The sequence below is a fragment of the Gossypium arboreum genome, chromosome 11 (genome assembly GCF_025698485.1).
Source record: "Gossypium arboreum isolate Shixiya-1 chromosome 11, ASM2569848v2, whole genome shotgun sequence".
NCBI lineage: Eukaryota > Viridiplantae > Streptophyta > Magnoliopsida > Malvales > Malvaceae > Gossypium > Gossypium arboreum.
Genome location: NC_069080.1, coordinates 130,126,609 through 130,145,027, shown reverse-complemented (window position 1 = coordinate 130,145,027; position 18,419 = coordinate 130,126,609). Strand labels below are relative to the sequence as shown.

The 18,419-nt window shown below is 33.7% G+C and overlaps 1 long non-coding RNA gene across 1 annotated transcript; it reads right to left on the bottom strand.

The window, feature by feature from the left end:
- Positions 1-11,106: 11,106 nt before the first annotated feature.
- LOC128284271 (uncharacterized) lies at positions 11,107-11,659 on the bottom strand. The gene is made up of 2 exons (XR_008274659.1): positions 11,591-11,659; positions 11,107-11,321 (listed from the first exon to the last, which is right to left on the bottom strand). It is a non-coding gene; the product is annotated as an uncharacterized LOC128284271 (long non-coding RNA).
- Between the last annotated feature and the right edge of the window lie 6,760 nt (positions 11,660-18,419).

Below are 18,419 nucleotides of genomic sequence, written 5' to 3'. Positions count from 1 at the left end.
TGCAACGTCAGGGAAATAAGATTCGTTGTCTTTAGTATACTCTGCTACAACTTCAGGGAGATAAGGCTGGTGGCTTTAATCTGCTCCACAGCAAGTTCAGAAAGATAAGATCCGCCATTTTCGATCTACTCCACTGTAACTTCAAGGAGATAAGATCTACAACTTCAATTTATAAGATCTACAACTTTAATTTGCTCCACTGCCACTTCAAAGAGATGAAATTTGTGGATTCACCGATCTTGCTACACCGTCCTCTGGGGGATATGACCTGTAGGACCGATTTCATAGACCTATGCTTATGCCAAATGATTAGGATGTCATGATTAGAATGAATCAAATGCTCCTAACTAGATGTGTATGATTGATATTTTCATGAATACAGAATGTCATGAGAATGATCCCTTCTTAATGTTTGGGTTGTCATTGCTTATTGTTCATCAAGGTTCTATCACTGATGCAATATCTTGTCTTCTTATTCAACTGATATCTTTGACAGAAACCCTGAAAAATAGTCACAATTTAGACTCTTCTTTTTCAAATATTTCCAACCCTTAGGTTTGGTGAGTTCTAAATAATAGTCCTGTTTCAAGTTCTTATACTATTTAGGAGCTTCCAGAGTAATATGCAGAACTCTTTTTATGGAAGTATTATTAGTCCATTACTCATTATTTCAATGCAAAATGCTTGAAAAGATCATAATAATAGACAAAACTCAAATTTATCAGGAATAAAATCTGAAAAGAATGGATTAATGAAAAAAAGCAAACATTGCTGGAATAGAAAATAGGTGAGAGGAAAAAATAAGTGCCCTAGATATCGTAGCCTGAGCTTCTCTGTATGAACTTCTTCAGGACCATTTTGAGCTCAACATGTGTTTAGGAGATCTAGAGTACTTTGTTGATGCTCCAAGATGTAGTATACCTCCTCCTTGTCAATTCAGGGATAGCAAGACAACCACATGCCCCACCTTCGATCAAAATTTGAATTGCTCTTTTCTTAGGTTTTCAATTCAAAACCCCTTTGGTCTCAAGGCGCCCTTTACGGGTTTTCGCCTTGGCCTCTCCTTTTTTTTTGGTGAAGTATTTCTTGACCGAATCTGAATTTACTGGCTTAGGCAGGTTCTTGTCATCCATCTCGGTCAATATCAATGCTCCTCCAGAAAAGGCCTTCTTTACCACATAAGGTCCTTCCCAGTATAACATCCATTTTCCTCTAAAGTCCTTTTGTATGGGAAGGATCTTTTTCAATACCAGGTCCCTCTCATGGAATTCTTTAGGGTGAGCCTTCTTATTGTAAGTTTGCATCATTCGTTTTTGGTACATTTGACTATGACAGATAGCTTTCAACCTTTTCTCTTAGCTTAAATTTGGCTGATCATATCGGCATTGGATCTATTTCGCTTCACCTAACTTCAACTCTGACAAAACTCAGAGGGAAGACATCTCGACTTCAATGGACAAAACCGCCTCCATTCCATAGATTAATGAGAAAGGAGTTGCCCCGATGGAGGTCCAGATAGATGTTCAATAGGCATAGATAGTAAATGATAACTTCCCATGCCAATCTTTACAAGTCTTAGTCATTTTCCCCATGATCTTTTTTTTTTGTTATTGTTTTTTTGTTTTTCTTTTTTTCTTTTTTTTTCACGGCACTTTCATTTTGAGGCGATATGATGTTTAATCTTGAACAAAATGCAAACTTATGATATCGTGCTGTTGTTCAAATTTAGTGCATTGTCAGATATGATCCTTTTTGGCATTCCATACCAACATATCATTTCTACTTTTCTCTCTCTTTTTTTTTTTTTAGAATTTGATGACTACCTACTTTATTACATTAGCACCTGAAGTAACTTCCACCCACTTAGTGAAGTAATTGATGACCATAAAGATGAATTGATGCTTGGAAAAAGCTTTTGGCGAGATCGGTGTACTGGCATCCATGCCCCACATAGAAAAAGTCTATGGAGAAGTCATGATAGGAAGGAGGCACATGAATCTTGTCTCCATAAATTTGGCACTTGTGACATTTCTTCGCATAACTGATGCAATCCCCTTCCATGATGGACAAGCAGTACCCGAACCTTACGATTTTCCTATCAAATATAAAATCATTAGCATATGTTCCTCAGACACCCTTATGGACTTTTTCCAAGATTTTCTTAGCCTCAACAGTGTCTACACATCTTAGTAGCCCAGACATATCTTGATACAAATATGTGAAGACATCTTTGAATTCTTGAAGTGACTCAATGAGGTCACGCTTTGTTTCTGTGACAATGCAAGCTCCAACTTTCACTTCTTTTCTTTCTTCTAAGATCACAATCTTTACTATCTCTTTATGAGGTAAAATCTATTTCTCTTCTCGTTCTACCATCCTTAACAAATCTAGAGATAAGTTACAGTCTCTATCATCTTCAAAGTCCTGAGATCCCTCTAGACACACGTCTTGCTCAAAAGGAGATTCTGGGTCAGTAGCAGCATCACTCATGTCGTTGATATCTGGAGACCTGTTGTAGGCACGAAGAAATATCCACAGAATAAATAAATTTAAAAACAATTATTTATGTGGTATGAATATGAATGAAATGAAGGAATAAAAGAATATTTTCTCAAAGTGAGACACAAATTCATTTTTTTATTGAAATAAAGATGTTGGACATGAGTCTATTTCACAAAAGGATTCTTATTGCTTCTAGGCTTAAATCAACAAGCGTATTTTAAACATTACTATGAATTAGCTCTAGAAACTACAGGAATCTCTTCCGCAGTCCAATTGTTTAGAACACTTCCAGGCTCATAAGGGCAAATGCCTGATAAATTTTTTCTTCCAATTCTTTCTTCGGAGATAGCATTGATGTTCCAATTTCTAAACATTCCTTCTAGGCCTTCAGTATATTTAAAGAATTCTAGTTCCTTATTATCCATCAGGCCTTGCACCAAGGCTCTGAATTCATTGTACTTTTGAATCTCGTGACCCTCTTCATTATAGAATTCATAGTAGTTTCTTGCTTCTCTGGGTTTCTCCCTTAAATCCTGTGTGATTAATCCTCATTCTACGATTTTCTTCCAAACCTCCCTTAGTGAGTTTTTTACCTCTGCTACATCTGTCTTGATTCTCTTCTCTGCACTCTCAATTATCGCGTTTACCCCTTTGTCAGAATGGTTAGGTAACGAATTTTCTACACCAGATGGATCATCGAATTTCACAATACCCATTTTGATGAATATTTCGATTATATTTTAAAAGCGATACAGTTCTTGATCGACTGTCCTGTGATCCTCACATGGTACTCACATTGGGCATTCGCGTCATACCATTTAAGGTATGGAGGCTGCATAGGTTTTAGGTAGAAAGGGGATACTATATGTGCATCAAACAAACTTTGGTACAACTCCCTCTACGTGGTTGGAATGGGCGTGAACCAGAGTTCTTTTGAGTTCGATCTTGGATTGGATTTTTGCCTTGGGGGATCTGATGGCTAGTAGTTGCCGTCCTTGGGTGGTTACGATAAACGACTTTGAATACATACTCGCATTATTCACCTCATTTTTCCTCTTTCTCAAGGCCTTTAAACTATTGATTTGGGGGCTCTACTTTTGTCTTTTCTGTTTGCAACGATCTTCAAATTGCTTTGGGAGCTCACTCTCACATTTTCTGTTTCCGCTATATCATCTAGATCAAGGAAAATAGGATTGGTTAGGTTACCCCCGGGTTAGAACCTGAATCTATTGGGAAGTTTATCGGTGTTGAGATACCGATATGGTATTGGGGTCTGATGTTAACAGACACCCTTTATGGATACGCATTTGGTTGTGCTTGGATGTTTGTTGGGGTAAAGCCTGGAGGATAAGCGGGGTCCTCGTTATCGTCCCTAGCATTGACCATAGGGCTCTTTCCTTTTTCTAACCCTCCAGCCAGCAACTAGGTTAACTGGCTCATCATATTTCTTTGGAATTCTAGCATCTGATCCCTCATATCTTGTCAAATTTTGGCCAGCTGCTCTTGCATCTGTATTTGTATTTGCTTTAATCTCTCCAACCTTTGATCCATCGCTTTAGTTTTTCCTCGTGTACCATAACAATGTTCGATTGGTTGGGTCTTGTTGGTTTCTAGATTAACTGAAATAATTTTGTTTTAATTAGGGTCTCTTTATGAAATTTAATACATATGATGTAATGCAAATGCATGGAATGAATGCAAAAAGAGGCATTGACTCTGATTCAATTCTGTTAGAACAACATTACTAGAAAACAAATTTCTTTACATAAAACGGATTACATATACGGCCTTGCCCTAATACTCAAATTGAAGACATCGATCCTTTTATTCATATCCGAATATTAAGATCAAATCTCACGAATTTTCCAATGGGTGCCTCTACTAGCTCCTTTTCGCTTGATCCAAGCTGCGACCCATTGTTCACTCATCCTCATGATGCTTGTTAGTTTATTTAAGGAAATCAGGATGTTAACAGCTCTTAAATAATCTTTGTCGGCTTGAATCCTCAGGCAACGAAGCAAAGTCATGTACTCCTCCGTCAGATTATCACCCTTCCCTTGTTGTGTTTACTCGGACCATATTCAGACGGCCGTATTATCCTCCACTTTATCAAGAAATCCATTTTCTATGACAAGCTTTCTATTTAGCAACTGAACGTGAATCAACACCTCTTTTCTATGATGATAATGTAATGCAATCATAACCAAAACAAAAGCAAATACGTCAGTACAAAACATACATAACAATTAGAGCACCTATTTGGATGACCTCTAGGGGTTTGGTTTGGCTCTACCTAGGTAGGCTCTTAGGGCTCATTATATGTTATTCGGTTCTAAAGTAAAGGTACCTGAACTAGTAGATTCCTCGATCCTCACCCATTATAGGCTCATACGGATTGAGTTCAATTCAGGGGAATACATTTCCCTATGGCTATACGGAGATGAAAATCTCACGAAGACATAGATACGGATGTATCCCGAAATTGATCCCCTATCCTGTACAAAGGTGAAGACCTCACGAAGGAATAGTTTCTCGCTTCAACTTAAAAGGGTATAACCGACCGGTTATGAAATGCAATATGCGAAAGTATATCCAAAGACTCAAACCAGAATAAACAAATACATCAAAATGATGCAAACCATAAAGGTGAAATGCAGCGAAAGGATCGCAAAATTAAACCAAATTATCAATTTCGACAAAAAGACAATAAATAATCAACCTGTGGCTTGAGTCACTTATTTTGTTCCCTAGTGGAGTCGCCAAGCTGTCGAAACTAATTTTTTTGAAAACGGTCGACTTATTTAAAAAACGAAAAAAATGTGGGAGTTGCCACCAATCTTTTTTTATGAGGTGTGATCGGGTCACCTTGTGACTGACTGTTTTAATAAAATATTTTGATTTACTAAAACAACAATTTTGGTCTACGAAATTCGAGAAAACGGGTTCAGGAGTCGTTTACGTACAAAGAAGGATTAACACCCCCGTAACGCCCAAAATTGGTACCTAATTGATTAATTAATGTCTTAACGTCGAAAGTTGAAAACTCGAAAAGCATTTAAAATACGATCCTTTTTTTTATAAATGTTAATTAAAAAATACTTGAATAAATTGAAATGAGCATTAAAGGCCCTCTCGTCTTGAGATAACAAAATGTCACATCCCGTAAGTTAGGACACGGCATTTAAACCCTTGAAAATAAGCTTACCTTTTAATCCTTTTATTTTAAAATTTGTACTTTGATTTTTTAAAAAGGGGCTTCGGTTGTTTAAATCAAACGAGAAAAAATCAAAACCCTGTAAGTTAGGGCACGACCATTCTCGAGTTTCTAAACGCAGAATATTGCCTTTATTTTTTATTTAAAATTTATGTATTTTAAAAATCTAAAGGGATATTTGGCTATTTAGGTTCGATGAGAAAATCGAATCCCCGTAAGTTAGGGTACGTTTTCTCGAATCTCCAAAATACCGGACATTGCTTATTTTGAAAATTTTCTTCTTTTTTTTAAAAAAAATAGCGAATGCAATATTTGAACGATGTATACTTCTCTTATTTGGGGTGTAATGTAAAACTGACCTATATATTTAAACATAATGCATCACGTAATGACGATGAAATAATGTGAAAATAGATATACAGGTAGAATATTAGGATGATAAATAACAAATAAATAAATGAATATCATGGTAGTAACAACATGAATGTAATAGTAATGCGAGCATCAATTTAAGGCATCAACAACCAAGTAAATGAAATAACTCAAAATAAATAAAAGGATGAAAACGAAAGATACTTGATGAAAAGTAAATATAAACAAAATCCAATTAAAACATTTTTTAAAAAGTGTTAGAATAATAAATAAATAAAATAAAATAAATAGATAACATGATATAAATAATATTAAATTTAAATATTTTTAAAGTAAAAGGATTATAAATAAATAAATGAATTGATAAATCAAGTCTAAACACAAAACAAGTAATGAATAAATAGATAGGTAAATATAATATATAAATATTATCTAAATTTTAGTATTTAAAAGGAAGCAGACAAATAAAAATAAATAAATAACGAAATTCATCAAACCTGGATTAAATCAAAAATAAAATAAATTTAAAAGGAAAAATCGGAGTAAAAATAAAATATCAGGCCCAAATTAGGACATTCGAATGAAATGGGGGACTAGATGGGATAATATCCCCGTCTCACAAAACGCAAAACCTCAATATGGACTGTAATGAAACACTACAAACATTATAGGGTAAAATTGAAAGAAAAAAATATAGGACCAAATCACAACATGTCATAAAAGTGGAGGGACTGGATTCGCAAATAATCCGTCAAAGTGAAAACAAGCGGATCCTGCTTACTGGTAGGGTCAAGTGCGGGTAAGGCTCGAATCGACTCCATTTTGGTGTCTGAATTTGAACACCAAAACGATGTCGTTTAGTGTTGCTATATAAACTAAAAAAATTTCAAAAAAAAAATCATTCTTCTTTCATTTAAAAAAAAAGTTCTGAGAGCTCTCAAACTCTCTCACCCTCTCCCCTCGTCCGAGCTTTGGCCTAGGTCCAGTCACTGGACCACCATGGCTACCTCGGGCGACAACGCCACCGTCTACGGTGGCCAAAAAATAGAAACAAGGCCACTTTTTTGGCCTTTCAACTTCCCCGATCCAAAATTGCCATCTTTCATTAGAGATGGAGATCTCAGCTCCCTCCATGACAGCACAAAATAAAAAAAAAAAGTAACATTTTGACCCTTTTTTACTGTTTATTTTCTTTTAAAAGACAAAAAAGCTAGAAGAAATAAGAACAGAAAAATAAAGAAAATAAAAAACGACCTTTGTTTGATTTTGTTTTCGATTTCTCTTCGTATATTTCTCTGTGAAATATTTTTGTATTCCAATCTCATAAAAAATACAACTCGCTTGTGGTGGCTTTTTATAGCCGAAATTCATTACAGTTTTTGTTATTTTACTTGCTTTTGTTTTTTGTTTGCTACTGCTTCTTCTCTTTGCTGTTGTCCTTGCAGGTACGGGGCGAGGATACAGGAGTACAAAGGTTGACGTGGAGGTGGAGCGGCGGCTGAAGAGGGTTAAAGAGGCTAGGGTTTTCTTGTTTAGTTTAAGTGTTGGGCTAATTTGGGCTAGGGTTTTGGGATTAGTTTAATTTGGGCTTGTATTTGGGATTTTGGCAAAAACTTAGACGATAATGGACATGTAATTTTGGACTGCTTATTTATTGGTTTGGGTTTTTATTTTATTTTGGTAAATTTGGGCCCAAGTCAAAATTGGCCTATTACAATAATAATGATAATAATAATAATAATGAAATAATATAAAAGATATAATTATATAATTATATTCATAAAATATTGATATTTGAACAAATTTTAATAGAAATAATATTAGTTACCAACAATAATAACTTATAATAACTTAATAATATTGATAGTATGAATAATTAAAAATAAAAGGACCAAAATAAAATAATCGAGAAATTCGAGAACCAAAATGTAAATTATATAACTTAAAAGGTGAAATATAAATAAAGTAATTAATGTGCTGGAAATTAAATAATGGTAAATAAAAGGTCTAAATTTAAGAAAGGTACAGGACTAAACTAAAATTTAAAGAAAATTAAAATCTAAATTAAAAAAATAAAGGACTAAATTATAATATGTAAAAATAAACAGGGACCAAAAAGGGTATCATCCCACCCTTATTACATGTGTCCTTCCCTTAGTGGGTCAACAGTGGGTTAGGGGATTAAATTGCACAAGAACAAAATAAAAGGGGGAAATATAAAATAAAATAAAGGAAATAGGATGAAATTAAAAAGGGTAAAAAGGGCGGAAGGACCAAAATAAAAAATATCCCCTCCCTTCAAAAAAACACGTGGACCTTGAAGGAATTCGGGTCGGGCATTCAGGTCACACTTCAAAACGGTGCCGTTTTGGGGCTTCTGAAGCCAGGTCAAAACGACATTGTACCGAGGCCCTATATAAGCAAAAAAATTTTGAAAAAATTCATTTCCTCCTTTTGTGTTAAAAAAAATTTCTTTCTCTCCTTTTCTCTCAAAAAAAACTTTAGGTCGACCATGAGGTGTTGCTAGTCTGCCGTGTCCACCAGTCATCGGCGACGGCGACTGCCGCCTCCGATGCCTAAAAATTCTCTAAAAAGGGCCCTTTCGATCTTTTAAACGTGTAAAACACGAATCTAAGTTTAGAATCCCCAAAAATTCGACCAAAATCCAACCAAAGGCAAAGAAACCTTTTGGTTTCTCCCTTTTCCAATGGGGCCTTCGACGAATCCCAAGGGATCAGAGCCCTCTCAAGTCGGAGAAGAGGCACCCGCACGACAAAGGCGCGGTGATACATGTAAAAAAGAAAAAAATCTCCCTTTTCATTTTTTATATTTTTTATATTTGCTTCAAAAAGAATAAAAGATATAAAAGAACCACTTTTTCCAAGAACTTTATTTTTTGTATTCTTTGTTCGATTGATTCCTCCTCTTTTTTGTTACATACTGTTTTCAGCCTTTATAGTCGAAATATAACACATTATATTTTTTTTGTCTTTTTCTTTCTTCTATTTCTACTTCTATCACTTGCTTTTGTTTCTTTGTTGTTTTGCAAGTGGTGGTGGCAGAGGGGCGAAGTCAATGGCATGCCTGCCGATGTGGCGAGGCTGCGATGCGAGAAGGAGCTAAGGTTTTTGATTTTTTTTTAAGGTTTTTGGCTTTTAGATTGGTGTTGTAACACCCTAAACCCAGCCTAGACGTTATCGCTGAATCTAGTGATGTTACATGGAATGGAATTCGAAAATGAGTTTGTCGAGTTAAAACTGTTCCAATTAATTAGCCTTTATTTTAATTCAGATTAAAAACGCATGTCCTTCATTACGTCTAAAATCATATCTTTTTAGCGGAAGCTTTATTTTAGAAAACCCGTTTGATCTTAGTGAAAATCGTGTTTTATCATGCCTTGCAGTAATAAATCGTAAAACCATTTAAAAAACTAAAAACTTAAAGCTAGAAAGTCTAAAGTCTATAAGTTACATCAAACCCCCAAATAAGTAAATAAATTTGAAAATCTTCAGAAAACAATCTAAAATTTATGTGTGGCCACCGTCGAGTCCTCCGCTGCGCTGATCTGTGAAGTCTGGGAATTACCTGTACAGATTAAACAGAAAGGGTGAGTTTTCGTAAACTCAGTGTGTAATCCCTATAGAAAAACATGCATATAGAAACAAATCAGAATACAGTCAAATATAGGTTGGGCTTGAGCCAATTACAGATTTGGTTTGGGCCTTAGCCCAACCAGATACAGTTTCTGATATATATTAGGGCCTTGGCCCATCTCAAATACAATATGCAATAGTAGAAAATCAACATTCTACCCACCAGCCTCTACACACCATCTTCGTCCATCCCTACACACCATGTGGAGATTAAATCAACCCACGCATCACTACACACCATGCTGTATCGAAATGCGACACATAATCAGAAATTTGTAGCAGATCTGCCAGATAATAGGCTTGATAGCCTTTCAGACACTTCCTCCAAATAACAATAACCCACGTCGATGCAATGCAATATAGAAAAGATGTCATGCTACTATGCAATTTCAGTCCATACATACAGATCAACATACATGCTCAGTTCAGTTATCATACAGACAGTTCACACAATTAGGGTCTAAGTAATGCTTACCGACCCTTTAGTAGGTTCACAGTCGACTTGGCCGACCCGTGCAACCTTAAGTAACTTTTTAGAAACACGGGCTCACAAGCCCATGTGGCTTGCCTGTGTGGCCTACACGGCCGAAATTGGCCTTGGCCGTGTGGATCACACAGCCTGGCCTAGAATCCCACACGCCCGTGTGGTTTACCCCTGTGGGTGCACACGTTCGTATGGCCCACACGGTCGAAATAGGTCTAACCCGTGTGTCACATATGACTTATCTGGCCATCACACGGCCGTGTCATACGCGCATGGCCTAGCTCATCAATCACATGCCTGTGTTTCGTCACATGGCCTACCACACGGGTGACTACACGCCCGTGTGGCATCAACAGTATGCTTTTTTGGCTTTTCGTCGAATCCCGTTTTTTGCGTTTTGGGTACACACCTGGTATCGCTTTGCTGCAAAAACACTCCCGAGCACTCTATAACCTATAATCGACCAAACGAACCCCAAAATAAGCGCTTAGAACAACATTAATCCAAATCAAAAGTGATAGACAACACTCCTGAAACAACTAAAACCTTTACCTTAAGACAAGTTGCAAAGATTCGACCATTACAACACCGATAAAACGATTCTAGCACCCCGATCTTCTCCTAAACACAACATACATAGTCAACTACCATAAACCAACATTACTAGGCATCAATTCCAATAGAAGAAGACCGAAAAGATTACTTACCAGATGAAATTAAACCACGGACGCAAAACAATTATCGATCGAGAGAACCAATAGGAAGGCACCAAAAACGAGAAACAAAAAAAATGTAATCAGCCCAATTTGCCCGAGGCCCAACAACCAATAAAACAAAATATTAAACCAAAAAAATTCAAATAAATTAAATAAGTCCAAATATTAAACAATCCAGTTTTTTTAAGCCCAAAATATAAATAAAAAAAAAGAAACCCATTTTACAATCATAAACCCAAGCCTAAATTAACCAAACCCTAAAAGCCCAAGCCCAAAATAGAAAATAAACCCTATCTTCAGCAAAAAGAACAAAGAAACCCTAGGACCAGCCACTGCCGCTCCTCCATGTTAGCACCTCCATACACAGCTGGCCTTCGTACCTGCAAACCAAACAAAAGAGGACAGACATAGCAAAAGAAAAATAGAGCAAAAATATTGTATTTTTATTTTTCTTTTTCAGCTATAAAGGCCATGAACAACTACGATGTAACCTCTTTTTTTTATGAACACAAACACGAAATCAAAATAACAAAAATAGAGAAATTTCAAAAAGGTTGTTCATTTATCTTGCTTTATTTATTTATTTATTTATTCTTTAATTGTTTGTTTAAAGAAATAGATTAAAAAAGCAAAGGGGTCAAAATCTTACCTTTCTTGCGCGTGTGCTGCCGTGGGAGGCCAAGGTTTGTCATTTTCGATGAAAAATGACGTTTTTTGTGTTTGTGAAGTCGAAAACCCCAAAAAAATAGGGCCTTTTGGTTTTCTGGCCACTGCGAACGGCAGCGCCGTCGCTGGCGATCGGCGGCCGCCATGGTGGTTCAGCACTGGAATCTGGGTTTGGGCAGAGGGGGATTTGAGAGAAAAACCAACATCTCAGTTTTTTTTTTTTGAGAAAGAAGTAGAAAAATGAAATTTTTAAGGAATTTTTTAGCTTTTATACGCATTTAAAACGGCGTTGTTTGACGCAACCCGCGCATTGACTCGACCCAGCTAAAGGATCCGCGTGTTTTTGCAGCCAGGGGATATTTGCGCCCCTGGTCCTTCCGCTTTGTCGCATATTTTTAATCAAATCCTTTTTGTTTCTTTTGACTTTATAATTTTACCCCATAACTTTCGCGCCTATTTCATTTTGGTCCACATCAGATTTGCGCGTTTCACAAGGCAAGAAATATTACCCATTTGGTCCCTCCTCGTATGCGCGCGTTACAATTTAACCCTTCCCTTTTATTTTATTTTCGATTTGCCCTTAAATCTTGGTTTTAAAATTCAAATTAGTCCCCTTTTGTTATTTTTGCTATTTTATTAATTATTTTAGTGTTATTATTGCTCTAATTATATTTTCTTTTAGGCTTATTATTATATTATTATATCATTATATCATTAACTTAATATATTATTACTACTATTATTATATTTCTAGATATTTTCTTACTCAAATACTATTATTTATCTATTTATATTTCTATCATTATTATATTTATATGTAAAATATTTCTATTTCTATTTATGTATTAATATCATTATTTTTATTATTTTTATATATTATTATTATTATCTTTATTATTACTATTAGTATTATTATTATTTTCTATCATTTTTATTACTTTTTTTACTATTATTATTTCGCACCATTGTTGTTATTATTACTACTATTATTTTTACTATTATTATTATTGTTGTTATTATTATTATCTATAGTATATTTATTCATAAATTGCTCCCTTAATTTTATTTACATTTTAATTTGCTATTTTATTTTCAATATTATTATTATTATTATTATTATTATTATTATTATTATTATTATTATTATTATTATTATTATTATTATATTGTGTATTTATCTAGAAATTGCTCCCTTAATTTTATTTTATATTTTAATTTACTCTTCTATTTTCAATATTTTACAAACCACTTTCTTCAATATATGTTTGTATATTTATTTATTTATTCACTAGTCCTTATTGTATTCTAAAATCGGTTTTGTCTTGTTTGGTGCCTATTTTATTTTTGTTGTCATTGAAATTATTTGTTGTTTATTCTATTTTATTCTCCTTCGATTGTTCGTGTTGGTATTAAAGTGATAGTATGTGATTATTGCATTATGTATACTAGGATTTATTAGTATTTCCATATTGTAGACATAACATTTTATTCATATATTATTGTTCCATGCTCCATATTACCATCTGAGTTTGTTTCGTTCAAATCGTATCGAGAATTAGGTCCCAACGTATTTATTCATAATGCGCCGTTTTATTATACTTCAAACAAAATAAATACACATCGTTTTAAATTTCATATTTGCTATTATTTTATAAAAAGAAAATTTTCAAAATAAGGCAATGTTCCGTATTTGGAAACTCGAGAAGTCGTACCCTAACTTACGGGGTTTCGATCTTTCTCGTTGAATTGAAATGACCAAATATCCTTTTAAAATTAAATACATGAGTTTTAAATAAAATTAAAAGGCGAGCTTATTCTCGATAGTTTAAAATGTCGTGTCCTAACTTACAAGATGTGACATTTTGTTATCTCGAGACGAGTGGGTCTTTAATATTCATTTCGATTTATTCAAGTAATTATTTTTAATAAAATTAGCAGTCATGCAAAGAGGGATCGTATTTTAAACTCTTTTTGAGCTTTCAACTTTCGACACTAAGACATTAATTAATCAACTATGTACCAATGTTGGGCGTTACAAGGGTGCTAATCCTTCCTCATACGTAATCGACTCTCGAACCCATTTTCTAGATTTTCGTAGACTGAAAGACACTGTTTTAATAATCTCTTGTTAAAATAATCAAATTACGGGGTGATCCGATCACACCTCATAAAAAGGATTGGTGGCAAGTCACATTTTCATTTTCTTCGTTCTCATTTTCAAAATAAAAGTCGACCTTGTTTTCAAAACAAAAAATTGGTTTCGACAAAAAAAGAAAAGAGAGAAAAGGAAGTTGGCGTCAGCAACTTGAAGAGGAAGAGAAAACAAAAATTTTGAAAACAAAAATTCAGATAGAATAACTAAAACTACCCAAATCCCCCAAAACACTCCCACTACCCCTAAAATTCCCCAAAGCCGTCCACCACACTCCACCACAATAGAATTTTGACTTCACTCAAACACTTCCAATCAACCGAGGTAAAAAAATAAATTTCATTGCTTACATAAAGACTCAAACACAATACCTCCATTACACCAACATTCCACTTAACCACCAAACCAACAAGCCCATTGATATATTCTTACTAACAATTAAACCTAAGCCTATTGAGCAAGGTTATGGCTTTATTTAGAAAAATTCCAAAAATTTACCAAAGTCATGACTTGAACTTGAGACCTCTCACACACACCCAAAACATTTAACTACTAAAGCAGATACATACTTGTGTCATAATTTAACAGAAACAAAAATATAAATTTTGGGGCGTTACAGGTGTAATATTGAGCTTTAAGGTTTGGGTAATTAGGCTAAATGGTTTTTGTAAATGGACTATTTTGTTTTTTGTTTAATTTTTGTTTGTTTCAGCTTATTTGTTTCTGTTGGGCCGGATAAAATTGGCCTGTTACAAATATTATTCAAATCTTATGGCCTTTTATTATTCAAACATTCTTTCTTGATTGAGAAAAAAATGGGAAGAATTCTAGATATGTAAATATATTTCTCAGAGCAAATAAACTAAATTAGTTTAAGGATTTGATATTATGATTTTGATGTAAAATATATTTAAAGTTGAAATTATTTATTTATGTTTTACATATTATTAAAATTGAGAATTTGATTTCAAATATATAAAAAATTAATAGAATTTGTAAATTTGTTGAATATTTATTTAGAATTATGATCAAAATGGTAGAATTTATAAATTTGTTGAATATTTATTTAGAATTAAGATCAAATTGGTAGAATTTGAAAATGAGTGAAAAGGAGAGTTACCAAAATATAATTGATTGAAAATATTAGTGACGAAATTGGAAACTAATGTTGTTTACCAACTTGAATTTGAATTACCAATGGCTGAATGGAGAAACAAGATTTTTAAGAGTTTCACGCGTTGAGAAACAAGATTTGCAGCACATGATTTGATTGATTTATCAAACAATGAATAATTAAAATGGAAAGTAAGGGTAAAAAGTTGAAAAGGATAGAGGGTGGAAGCAATGGAGAGATGAAAAATAATTCTGTGTTTGGCCCAAACGTGAATAATGCAGTCTTAAAATAACATTTCTTGTGGAAAGCTTGTGTGAAATTAATGGTGAAAAAGGAGGCCACTTTACAAATTCAAGTTTGAACTTTGAATGGAAGAAAGTGTAAAAAGCAAACCAATATGAGGGAGATTAATAATGGCTCAACGCATGAAAAACACCAATGTAGGTCCATCCAATCAACTGGGACTCATCAATTCATGTGACGAATTAATTTTCAAATTAGATGTTGGAAAAAATGGTCATTCTTTCGATTCATGTTAATAGAAAGAATTTGGGAGCAACCGTGAAGAATATTTTGAGGATCTCCATCAAACACGTTTCAATCAACCAAAGTGATTAAATGTTATGTTTTTGTGGGAAAGACATTGTGTGCAAAGTGGAAATATTTTAGCTCTATTCCACTATTGTTGTCCATGCTTGTCAAAGTTATGGTAAAACTCTACTGTTAAAAGATATAGTGAGATTTGGGTTATTATTTTTTGGATAAACTACAAAAATAGTCACTTTTGTTTGCTTCAGGTTTCATTTTAGTCATTTATATTATTATTTTGTTATGAACTGATCACTCTTCCGTTAAGTTTCATTATCTCTCTAAAGGTAATCCTACGTGGCAGTCCAACTAGATTTTAAGTACCAACTTGGATTTCCAAATAGAATTATTTAATGAAATTTTTTTAATGAAAAAGAAAACTAAAAAGAATAGAGGAGATGAACGGTTTTTTCAACTAAGATTTAGGGTTTAAAATTTTTAATTAATTAAATTTATTTAATTAAAAATCTATTCTCATCCCATTTGGAAATCCAAGTTGGCACTTAAAATCTAGTTGGACTGCCACGTAGGATTAGAGTTAGGGAGATAACGGAACTTAACAGAAGAGTGATCAGTTCGTAACAAAATAATAACATAAGTGACTAAAACGTAACATTTCAAACATAAGTGACTAAAATGTAACCTAAGGCAAACAAAAGTGACTATTTTTGTAGTTTACCCATATTTTTTTAAAAAAAAAGGAAAATCCCTAAAATTCCTCCCTCGTAACCGTCTCTCTATTCCACTCTTCTTTCTAGTTTCCATCCACCTTTACCACGTTTCCATTTTCTTATCTTTTGATTTTGATTTTGGGTTTTCTTTTCCCTCTTCTATCGAAATTACTTCGCTCTCTTTCCAGAACTTCTCTAGCTTTCTCTCTTTTTCCATGAATTTCTACTATTACTTTGGTTTGGTATGGTCGACCCAAATCCGGTGTTGTTGGTACTCATCTCAGTTTTGGTGTTGCCTGTGCATGATTGTGGTGTCGGGTAAGAGTATGTATTTTCTATGATGATGTAGTATTTGATGTCGGGTAAGAGTAAAGGATATATTTGGTGCTTTCAACGACACACCAGATATAGTGATTATGGAGTAAAGGATATATTTGGTGCTTTCAACGACACACTAGATATAGTGATTAAGGACACCTCAGACCACCAAATTAATTGTGGGAATACCCAACAATTAAGCCTTACCGAACAACCATGAAATACACATCCACAATTTTGCTCTTCGATAGCCTTATGAACTAGAAAGGATCAACTCGAATTAATGGCCTTAATCGTACAGGTCGTTTGAATCCAATTGCTATTTCCCTTGACGGATCTAACCAACCACTTAATTAGACACACCAATGTGTTCTTTGGTAAACCGAAAACGATATATGATTGTATCGGTTCTTCCAACTGTACGCCTATCAACACCGAATTAACGAATTCTTCTTAACTTGATGTCAATATATACGACATTATGAGACGATGGTATCTATCTTATGGATATATATAATAAACTAAATTACTTTAAGCATTTGATTATTGATATAAAAGATATTTTAAGCTGAGGTTTTTTATTTATGTTTTACATATTATTAAAAAATAGAAAAGGATAGAGGGTGGAAGAAATGGAGAGATGAAAAATAATTCAATGTTTGGCCCAAACGTGAATAATGGTGCAGTCTTAAAATAACTTATCTTGTGGAAATTAGCTTGTGTGAAATTAATGGTGGAAAAAAGGTGGCCATTCTTTAAAAATTCATGTTTGAATAGAAGAAAGTGTGTAAAGCAACCCAAAATCAGGGAGATTAATAATGGCTCAACCCAATTTAGGCATGCACTCTTAAAATAACTTATCTTGTGGAAAGCTTGTGTAGTGGCTGAAAAAGGTGGCCACTCTTTACAAATTCATGTTTGAATAGAAGAAAGTGTAAAAACGAAATATTGGTATCAACAACTAGTTTTTTTTAACTGGAAACCAAGTGGAAGGAAGGCCAGTTAATTTCATTTTAGGTGTAATTATATTATTAGTCCATATAATTTGTGTGACATATGAATTTAATCTCTTTAACTTAGTAATTTTAATCACTGTATTTTTAAAATTTTGAGATTCGGGTTAAATGGTACTGGATAACTATGTTAGATCAATCCTGCTATTAAATCTCATGCTCCCTATTCTCTAACTTGATAATACTCGGTTCATATATATTTTTTAAAATTTTAAATTTCAATCTTAACTCAAATTATGGTCGTTACATCCATTATAAATAACGTAGTGTTTTTTAGTATTATTTAGAAATATCAAGTTAACATAGTGTTATATATGTAATAATATGTCTGTTATATAAGATTTAAACAATAAAAAAATTGATATAATGATAAATTCAGCTTTTAATATTTACATCTTTTGTCAATTTGATTTTTTTAGTCAAATTTGACAATCAATCTTTGAGAATGTTTCAATTTGACCACCAATCTTTTAAAAAAGTTAAATTATTATTATCTTAATAAATATATAAAAATTTAAACATCACAAGTCATATATAATTTTTAAAAAAATTTATCAATTTCCATCATCATATCAAGATTTCATCGTTCCCCCTCTTCATTGTATATTTATAATATGGGCTTGTGCACGTATATATATTAGATAAAGTAAAGGAAGATTAACAATATGACCGATGATGACGTCTGCTAGTGAGGAAGCATAGATGGTTTACTTTTTTTGGGGGGGGTGAAAAAGAAATAGAAACGATTACATCAACTTAGTAAGATAACTATTAACTCTATCTACTTGTAGTAGATCTATTATTTCCTTAGGATCTTCATTAATGACTTGTAGACTCGATCTCCATCCCAATCCAAGTTTAGCTAGACGATCCGCTACCAAGTTCTGGTTTAATAGGACATACATAATCCTCCATTCCTCTACCGACTGTAACAGGCGTTGAGTTCTGCGTAGCAC